Consider the following 10,875-nt stretch of genomic DNA (forward strand, 5'->3'; position numbering starts at 1 on the left):
TAGCTAGATATAGACCTCCAGTCATATACAGAACAGTAGCTAGATATAGACCTACAGTCATATACAGAACAGTAACTAGATATAGACCTACAGTCAGATACAGAACAGTAGTTAGATATAGACCTACAGTCAGATACAGAACAGTAACTAGATATAGACCTACAGTCATATACAGGGGGGTAGCTAGATATAGACCTCCAGTCATATACAGAACAGTAGCTAGATATAGACCTACAGTCAGATACAGAACAGTAGTTAGATATAGACCTACAGTCATATACAGGGGGTAACTAGATATAGACCTACAGTCAGATACAGAACAGTAGCTAGATATAGACCTACAGTCATATACAGGGGGTAGCTAGATATAGACCTACAGTCATATACAGAACAGTAGCTAGATATAGATCTACAGTCAGATACAGGGGGGTAGCTAGATATAGACCTACAGTCAGATACAGAACAGTAGTTAGATATAGACCTACAGTCATATACAGAACAGTAACTAGATATAGACCTACAGTCATATACAGGGGGGTAGTTAGATATAGACCTACAGTCATATACAGGGGGGTAGCTAGATATAGACCTACAGTCATATACAGGGGGGTAGCTAGATATAGACCTACAGTCATATACAGAACAGTAGCTAGATATAGACCTACAGTCATATACAGGGGGGTAGCTAGATATAGACCTACAGTCAGATACAGAACAGTAGCTAGATATAGACCTACAGTCATATACAGGGGGGTAGTTAGATATAGACCTACAGTCAGATACAGAACAGTAGCTAGATATAGACCTACAGTCAGATACAGAACAGTAGCTAGATATAGACCTACAGTCATATACAGGGGGGTAGTTAGATATAGACCTACAGTCAGATACAGAACAGTAGCTAGATATAGACCTACAGTCAGATACAGAACAGTAGCTAGATATAGACCTACAGTCATATACAGGGGGGTAGTTAGATATAGACCTACAGTCAGATACAGAACAGTAGCTAGATATAGACCTACAGTCAGATACAGAACAGTAGTTAGATATAGACCTACAGTCATATACAGAACAGTAGCTAGATATAGACCTACAGTCAGATACAGAACAGTAGCTAGATATAGACCTACAGTCATATACAGGGGGGTAGCTAGATATAGACCTACAGTCATATACAGAACAGTAGCTAGATATAGACCTACAGTCAGATACAGAACAGTAGCTAGATATAGACCTACAGTCATATACAGGGGGTAGCTAGATATAGACCTACAGTCATATACAGAACAGTAGCTAGATATAGACCTACAGTCAGATACAGAACAGTAGCTAGATATAGACCTACAGTCATATACAGGGGGGTAGCTAGATATAGACCTACAGTCATATACAGGGGGGTAGCTAGATATAGACCTACAGTCATATACAGAACAGTAGCTAGATATAGACCTACAGTCATATACAGGGGGGTAGCTAGATATAGACCTACAGTCAGATACAGAACAGTAGTTAGATATAGACCTACAGTCATATACAGGGGGGTAGCTAGATATAGACCTACAGTCAGATACAGAACAGTAGTTAGATATAGACCTACAGTCATATACAGAACAGTAGCTAGATATAGACCTCCAGTCAGATACAGAACAGTAGCTAGATATAGACCTACAGTCATATACAGAACAGTAGCTAGATATAGACCTACAGTCATATACAGAACAGTAGCTAGATATAGACCTACAGTCATATACAGAACAGTAGCTAGATATAGACCTACAGTCATATACAGAACAGTAGCTAGATATAGACCTCCAGTCATATACAGAACAGTAGTTAGATATAGACCTCCAGTCAGATACAGAACAGTAGTTAGATATAGACCTCCAGTCATATACAGAACAGTAGTTAGATATAGATCTACAGTCATATACAGAACAGTAACTAGATATAGACCTACAGTCATATACAGAACAGTAACTAGATATAGACCTACAGTCATATACAGAACAGTAGTTAGATATAGACCTCCAGTCATATACAGAACAGTAGTTAGATATATACCTACAGTCAGATACAGAACAGTAGTTAGATATAGACCTCCAGTCATATACAGAACAGTAGCTAGATATAGACCTACAGTCAGATACAGAACAGTAACTAGATATAGACCTACAGTCAGATACAGAACAGTAGTTAGATATAGACCTCCAGTCATATACAGAACAGTAGCTAGATATAGACCTACAGTCAGATACAGAACAGTAACTAGATATAGACCTACAGTCAGATACAGAACAGTAGCTAGATATAGACCTCCAGTCAGATACAGAACAGTAGTTAGATATAGACCTACAGTCAGATACAGGGGGTAGTTAGATATAGACCTACAGTCATATACAGAACAGTAACCAGATATAGACCTCCAGTCAGATACAGAACAGTAGCTAGATATAGACCTACAGTCAGATACAGAACAGTAACCAGATATAGACCTCCAGTCAGATACAGAACAGTAGCTAGATATAGACCTACAGTCATATACAGAACAGTAACCAGATATAGACCTCCAGTCAGATACAGAACAGTAGCTAGATATAGACCTACAGTCATATACAGAACAGTAACCAGATATAGACCTCCATTCAGATACAGAACAGTAGCTAGATATAGACCTACAGTCAGATACAGAACAGTAGCTAGATATAGACCTACAGTCATATACAGAACAGTAACCAGATTAATAGAGAGATCTGGATCACTGATGTGGCTGATCTCAGACTGTGTTCTCCTATTAAATGTCCCGCTAAGAGTTAACGAGTCTATGGAGTATAGATCCCTGTTGTTCCCTGGTCTCTACATCCCAGCATCGTCAATCACCCTCCCTCTCCCCTTTTTCTAGAAAGAGCCTATGTCCTGGTCCAGACAGACAGACAGACAGACAGACAGACAGACAGACAGACAGACAGACAGACAGACAGACAGACAGACAGACAGACAGACAGACAGACAGACAGACAGACAGACAGACAGACAGACAGACAGACAGACAGACAGACAGACAGACAGACAGACAGACAGACAGACAGACAGACAGACAGACACAGACATCTCAGGCAGTAGTGCCATTGTACACCTCAGTCGGTCATTTAAGTATGACAACAGATCCTGTCAAAACCGTGTACCGACCGGGTGGGTCAGGCTCAGAGGCAGTACCACGGTTGTCTGCTAGGTGTCAGTGTCTCCCTGTACAACGGCTGTCTGCTGGTCGGACGTGTCTACGGGTGTCACAGTGTCCTGTCTTCTGATAGGGCCCTGATCAGTGTGAACATAGAATAGGATGTTATTGTCTGTCTGGGTACAGTGGTGGGTTCCCCTGGGTTCCCTACAGATATAGTGTCTGTCTGGGTACAGTGGTGGGTTCCCTACAGATATAGTGTCTGTCTGGGTACAGTGGTGGGTTCCCCTGGGTTCCCTACAGATATAGTGTCTGTCTGGGTACAGTGGTGGGTTCCCTACAGATATAGTGTCCGTCTGGGTACAGTGGTGGGTTCCCCTGGGTTCCCTACAGATATAGTGTCTGTCTGGGTACAGTGGTGGGTTCCCCTGGGTTCCCTACAGATATAGTGTCTGTCTGGGTACAGTGGTGGGTTCCCTACAGATATAGTGTCTGTCTGGGTACAGTGGTGGGTTCCCCTGGGTTCCCTACAGATATAGTGTCTGTCTGGGTACAGTGGTGGGTTCCCCTGTGTTCCCTACAGATATAGTGTCTGTCTGGGTACAGTGGTGGGTTCCCCTGGGTTCCCTACAGATATAGTGTCTGTCTGGATACAGTGGTGGGTTCCCTACAGATATAGTGTCTGTCTGGGTACAGTGGTGGGTTCCCCTGGGTTCCCTACAGATATAGTGTCTGTCTGGGTAGTGGTGGGTTCCCTACAGATATAGTGTCTGTCTGGGTACAGTGGTGGGTTCCCCTGGGTTCCCTACATATATAGTGTCTTTCTGGGTACAGTGGTGGGTTCCTCATACTTCATGTACAGTGGGGCAAAAAGTATTTAGTCAGCCACCAATTGTGCAAGTTCTCACACTTAAAAAGATGAGAGGTCTGCCATTAATACAGGTAACGAGTGGAGGACAGTGGAGCCTCTTAAAGAAGAAGTTACAGGTCTGTGAGAGCCAGAAATCTTGCTTGTTTGTAGGTGACCAAATACTTATTTTCCACCATAATTTGCAAATAAATTCATAAAAAATCCTACAATGTGATTTTCTGGATTTTCTTTCTCATTTTGTCTGTCATAGTTGAAATGTACATATGATGAAAATTACAGGCCTCTCTCATCTTTTTAAGTGGGAGAACTTGCACAATTGGTGGCTGACTAAATACTTTCTTGCCCCACTGTATATCTGTAGAGAACCCAACAGATGACTGTGCTGCTGGTAACAGGGCAGGGTTATGCTATTGTTACTGTCTGTGTGTGTATAGTGTGTGTAGTGTGTGGGTGTGTTTTGTCTTCCTGTCAGACGTGATAAGACAGCTGTCTCAGTAACTATAGCAACATTCCCCGCCCACCTGAGCATCTGTCTTTTGTCAGTCATTTATTTCCTGTGTGTGAGGGGTGACTCCTGCGATTTGATTGGTTGCTTTTATTTGACTCCTGCGACTTGATTGGTTGCTTTCATTTGACTCCTGCGACTTGATTGATTGCTTTCATTTGACTCCTGCGACTTGATTGGTTGCTTTCATTTGACTCCTGCGACTTGATTGATTGCTTTCATTTGACTCCTGCGACTTGATTGATTGCTTGCTTTCATTTGACTCCTGCGACTTGATTGGTTGCTTTCATTTGACTCCTGCGACTTGATTGGTTGCTTTCATTTGACTCCTGCGACTTGATTGGTTGCTTTCATTTGACTCCTGCGACTTGATTGGTTGCTTTCATTTGACTCCTGCGACTTGATTGGTTGCTTTCATTTGACTCCTGCGACTTGATTGGTTGCTTTCATTTGACTCCTGCGACTTGATTGGTTGCTTTCATTTGACTCCTGCGACTCTTTTGCATTCTCTTGCTTCTTCCTTTCATTTGTCCCTCCCGTTGGTTGCTTTCATTTGACAGGAAAATGGGCTCAACGTAACACATTGTCTTTCCATTGGATCTATCAGAACTCTTGCTATTCCTCCAGGATTTAACGCCTGTTGATATTTGTTAGGCCTTCTTTCTGATTGGTGTTCATATTTTTAGGCCTTCTTTCTGATTGGTGTTCATATTTTTAGGCCTTCTTTCTGATTGGTGTTCATATTTTTAGGCCTTCTTTCTGATTGGTGTTCATATTTTTAGGCCTTCTTTCTGATTGGTGTTCATATTTTTAGGCCTTCTTTCTGATTGGTGTTCATATTTTTAGGCCTTCTTTCTGATTGGTGTTCATATTTTTAGGCCTTCTTTCTGATTGGTGTTCATATTTTTAGGCCTTCTTTCTGATTGGTGTTCATATTTTTAGGCCTTCTTTCTGATTGGTGTTCATATTTTTAGGCCTTCTTTCTGATTGGTGTTCATTTTTAGGCCTTCTTTCTGATTGGTGTTCATTTTTTTAGGCCTTCTTTCTGATTGGTGTTCATTTTTTTAGGCCTTCTTTCTGATTGGTGTTCATATTTTTAGGCCTTCTTTCTGATTGGTGTTCATTTTTAGGCCTTCTTTCTGATTGGTGTTCATTTTTAGGCCTTCTTTCTGATTGGTGTTCATTTTTTTAGGCCTTCTTTCTGATTGGTGTTCATATTTTTAGGCCTTCTTTCTGATTGGTGTTCATTTTTAGGCCTTCTTTCTGATTGGTGTTCATTTTTAGGCCTTCTTTCTGATTGGTGTTCATTTTTAGGCCTTCTTTCTGATTGGTGTTCAATTTTAGGCCTTCTTTCTGATTGGTGTTCATTTCTAGGCCTTCTTTCTGATTGGTGTTCATTTCTAGGCCTTCTTTCTGATTGGTGTTCATTTTTAGGCCTTCTTTCTGATTGGTGTTCATTTTAAGGCCTTCTTCCTGATTGGTGTTCATTTTTAGGCCTTCTTTCTGATTGGCGTTCATTTTGTTTGTTTGTTTGTTTGTTGTTGGTGCAATTAAAGTAATAATTTAATACATTTTAAATGTTTACAAATTAGATGAGGGCTAAAATGAAAGCATCTTGTGAAAACTAAACACTGGGTTGATACTGATATGATGTCTGATCTGGAAAAACAATGTAGATTATGTTTAGAGGTGTAATCTAGAACCAAGCTGTTGATTATTCATCCGAGGGGTTATCCTGCTATTGACACACTTGTTGAATTATGCAACAGAATGTTGACAACAACAGTATTTAATGAGGAAGTCTAGACAGAGCAGGTGGTTGGTGGTTACAGCCATACTCCTCCCATTTATGTTAATATATTCATATATGCAAATGTGTATTTGTGTGTTTATGCATATGCACACGTATAGTTTAATTTTCATTTTAACACAACATCTAAAAAAAAAAGATACCTGATACAATAAAGAAAATGTATATATGGACAAGAAAAATACGTGATTTTTGACGAGAAATTGAAAACCTGAAATTCCAAAATCACTGAAGTCGAGGTGTTATTTGTCCGTGCCAGTAAAATGTTTCATCTGCTAGCACCCTGTCAATACCTGATGGAGATTAGAGGATCCGTTGTTCAACTGTTGCATTTATTAGAAATGTTTTGAAAACCCGTTTAACAATGTTGCTGATCGTTGCTGGTATCAAACCCTTTCCTCTCTCTAGAACTGTTGTCTGAAAGCGAACCGTCTCATTTCTCACAACGACAGACACATAGATGGTAATACGTTGATTCTGATAGCTGGCGTTGGGCAGACAGACATACTGTATGTTTTATCCATGAGACCTGAGACCATGTGTGACTTGCATTGGTCCCAGGTCCCAGTATAGTCTACTCCCACAGCCCTTCCCCACAGACAGACAGGTGGCAGGTCCCAGTATAGTCTACTCCCACAGCCCTTCCCCCACAGACAGACAGGTGGCAGGTCCAGGTCTACTCCCACAGCCCTTCCCCACAGACAGGCAGGTAGCTATAGTCTACTCCCACAGCCCTTCCCCACAGACAGACAGGTGGCAGGTCCCAGTATAGTCTACTCCCACAGCCCTTCCCCACAGACAGAGGTAGCAGGTCCCAGTATAGTCTAGTCTATAGTCTACCCCATAGCCCTTCCCCACAGACAGGCAGGTAGCAGGTCCCAGTATAGTCTACTCCCACAGCCCTTCCCCCACAGACAGACAGGTGGCAGGTCCCAGTATAGTCTACTCCCACAGCCCTTCCCCACAGACAGACAGACAGGTGGCAGGTCCCAGTATAGTCTACTCCCATAGCCCTTCCCCACAGACAGACAGGTCCCAGTATAGTCTACTCCCACAGCCCTTCCCCACAGACAGACAGGTGGCAGGTCCCAGTATAGTCTACTCCCACAGCCCTTCCCCACAGACAGACAGACAGGTGGCAGGTCCCAGTATAGTCTACTCCCATAGCCCTTCCCCCACAGACAGACAGGTCCCAGTATAGTCTACTCCCACAGCCCTTCCCCACAGACAGACAGACAGGTGGCAGGTCCCAGTATAGTCTACTCCCACAGCCCTTCCCCACAGACAGAAAGACAGGTGGCAGGTCCCAGTATAGTCTACTCCCACAGACCTCCCCACAGACAGACAGGTGGCAGGTCCCAGTATAGTCTACTCCCACAGACCTCCCCACAGACAGACAGGTGGCAGGTCCCAGTATAGTCTACTCCCACAGACCTCCCCCCACAGGCAGACAGACAGGTGGCAGGTCCCAGTATAGTCTACTCCCACAGACCTCCCCCCACAGGCAGACAGACAGGTGGCATGTCCCAGTATAGTCTACTCCCACAACCCTTCCCCCACAGACAGACAGACAGGTGGAAGGTCCCAGTATAGTCTACTCCCATAGCCCTTCCCCCACAGACAGGGAGGTGGCAGGTCCCAGTATAGTCTACTCCCACAGCCCTTCCCCCACAGACAGACAGATGCTAGATGGCAGTGGTCTTGGTTAGAGGTGTTGCTAGATGGCAGTGGTCTTGGTTAGAGGTGTTGCTAGATGGCAGTGGTCTTGGTTAGAGGTGTTGCTAGATGGCTGTGGTCTTGGTTAGAGGTGTTGCTAGATGGCAGTGGTCTTGGTTAGAGGTGTTGCTAGATGGCAGTGGTCTTGGTTAGAGGTGTTGCTAGATGGCAGTGGTCTTGGTTACCGGTGTTGCTAGATGGCAGTGGTCTTGAGTTACAGTGGTCTTGGTGTTGCTAGATTACAGTAGTCTTGGTGTTGCTAGAGATGGCAGTGGTCTTGGTTAGAGGTGTTGCTAGATGGCAGTGGTCTTGGTTAGAGGTGTTGCTAGATGGCAGTGGTCTTGGTTAGAGGTGTTGCTAGATGGCAGTGGTCTTGGTTAGAGGTGTTGCTAGATGGCAGTGGTCTTGGTTAGAGGTGTTGCTAGATGGCAGTGGTCTTGGTTAGAGGTGTTGCTAGATGGCAGTGGTCTTAGTTAGAGGTGTTGCTAGATGGCAGTGGTCTTGGTTAGAGGTGTTGCTAGATGGCAGTGGTCTTGGTTAGAGGTGTTGCTAGATGGCAGTGGTCTTGGTTACCGGTGTTGCTAGATGTCAGTGGTCTTGGTTACCGGTGTTGCTAGATGGCAGTGGTCTTGGTTAGAGGTGTTGCTAGATGGCAGTGGTCTTGGTTAGAGGTGTTGCTAGATGGCAGTGGTCTTGGTTAGAGGTGTTGCTAGATGGCAGTGGTCTTGGTTAGAGGTGTTGCTAGATGGCAGTGGTCTTGGTGGCAGTGGTCTTGGTTACCGGTGTTGCTAGATGGCAGTGGTCTTGGTTACCGGTGTTGCTAGATGGCAGTGGTCTTGGTTAGAGGTGTTGCTAGATGGCAGTGGTCTTGGTTCTTGGTTAGGTGTTGCTAGATGGCAGTGGTCTTGGTTACCGGTGTTGCTAGATGGCAGTAGTCTTGGTTACCGGTGTTGCTAGATGGCAGTGGTCTTGGTTAGAGGTGTTGCTAGATGGCAGTGGTCTTGGTTAGAGGTGTTGCTAGATGGCAGTGGTCTTGGTTAGAGGTGTTGCTAGATGGCAGTGCCAGTAGATGACCAGTAGACGGCAGAAAGTGCCTAGTAACAGCAACAGTCTCTCATCTCTCTGTGAGGAATAGGAAGCTGCTATAGTAAACAGGAAGTGACGGCTGCTTAGCTGTTCCCCCCCAATCCCTCCAATCGTCCTCCCTCCTCTGCTCTTCCTCTCCCCTCCCTCTGTTCTCCAGACTCAATATAGAACTGTGATGATGTCGATGGCCTGGAGTGTCGTGCAGACTGTGTTTTCGGTTTTCTTTGAGGATGTGTGCGTGTGTGTGTGTGTGTGTGTGTGTGTGTGTGTGTGTGTGTGTGTGTGTGTGTGTGTGTGTGTGTGTGTGTGTGTGTGTGTGTGTGTGTGTGTGTGTGTGTGTGTGTGTGTGTGTGATGGAGATAGCTGGGTAGACAGGCTGTATTGAGGCAGAGGGGCTATGAACAAAAGGTCTAGTGCTGCAGGAAGGACAGAGCAGAGAGAGATGGAGAGAGAAGAGAGAAGGAATAAGAGAGAGGAGAAAGAGAGAGGGGGTAAGAGTAGAGAAAGAGAGGAGAGTAAGAGAGAGGAGAGAGAGAAGGAAAAAGAGAGAGAGAGAAAGAGAGAGAGAAGGAAACACAGAGAGAGAGAGAGAGAGAGAGAGGGAGGAGGAGAAGAGAGAGAGGAGAGAGAGAGAGTGAGAGGGAGAGAGAGCGAGAAGGAAACAGAGAGAGAAAGAGCAAGAGAGAGGAGAAGAGAGAGAGGATAGAGAGAGAGGAGAGGAGAGAGAGAGAAAGAGAAAGAGAGAGAGAGAGTAGGAGAGGAGAGAGAGGAGAAAGAGAGAGAGGGGAAGAGTAGAGAAAGAGATGAGAGAGCAGGAGGAGAGAGAGAGAGAGCGAGAGAGAGAGAGAGAGGGGAGGAAAGGAAGGATAGAGTAGTGAGAGGAAGAGAGTGCCAGAACAAATGTGCGTGCAGCTAAATCTCTCAAAGCTCAGTCAATAACACAGAGGGCTCTTAGAAAACAAACCCTTCTGCACTGTCAGAACCCTTCTACACTGTCAGAACCCTTCTACATTATGTCAGAACCCTTCTACATTATGTCAGAACCCTCCAACATTATGTCAGAACCCTTCTACACTGTCAGAACCCTTCTACACTGTCAGAACCCTTCTACATTATGTCATGACCCTTCTACACTGTCAGAACCCTTCTACACTGTCAGAACCCTTCTACACTGTCAGAACCCTTCTACACTGTCAGAACCCTTCTACATTATGTCATGACCCTTCTACACTATGTCAGAACCCTTCTACACTATGTCAGAACCCTTCTACACTATGTCAGAACCCTTCTACACTGTCAGAACCCTTCTACACTGTCAGAACCCTTCTACACTGTCAGAACCCTTCTACACTATGTCAGAACCCTTCTACACTGTCAGAACACTTCTACACTGTCAGAACCCTTCTACACTGTCAGAACCCTTCTACATTATGTCAGAACCCTTCTACACTGTCAGAACACTTCTACACTGTCAGAACACTTCTACACTGTCAGAACACTTCTACATTATGTCAGAACCCTTCTACACTATGACAGAACACTTCTACACTGTCAGAACACTTCTACATTATGTCAGAACCCTTCTACACTGTCAGAACACTTCTACACTGTCAGAACACTTCTACATTATGTCAGAACCCTTCTACACTGTCAGGACCCTTCTACACTGTCAGAACCCTTCTACACTGTCAGAACCCTTCTACACTGTC

This window comes from Oncorhynchus gorbuscha, unplaced genomic scaffold (genome assembly GCF_021184085.1).
Source record: "Oncorhynchus gorbuscha isolate QuinsamMale2020 ecotype Even-year unplaced genomic scaffold, OgorEven_v1.0 Un_scaffold_595, whole genome shotgun sequence".
NCBI classification, from domain to species: Eukaryota; Metazoa; Chordata; class Actinopteri; order Salmoniformes; family Salmonidae; genus Oncorhynchus; species Oncorhynchus gorbuscha.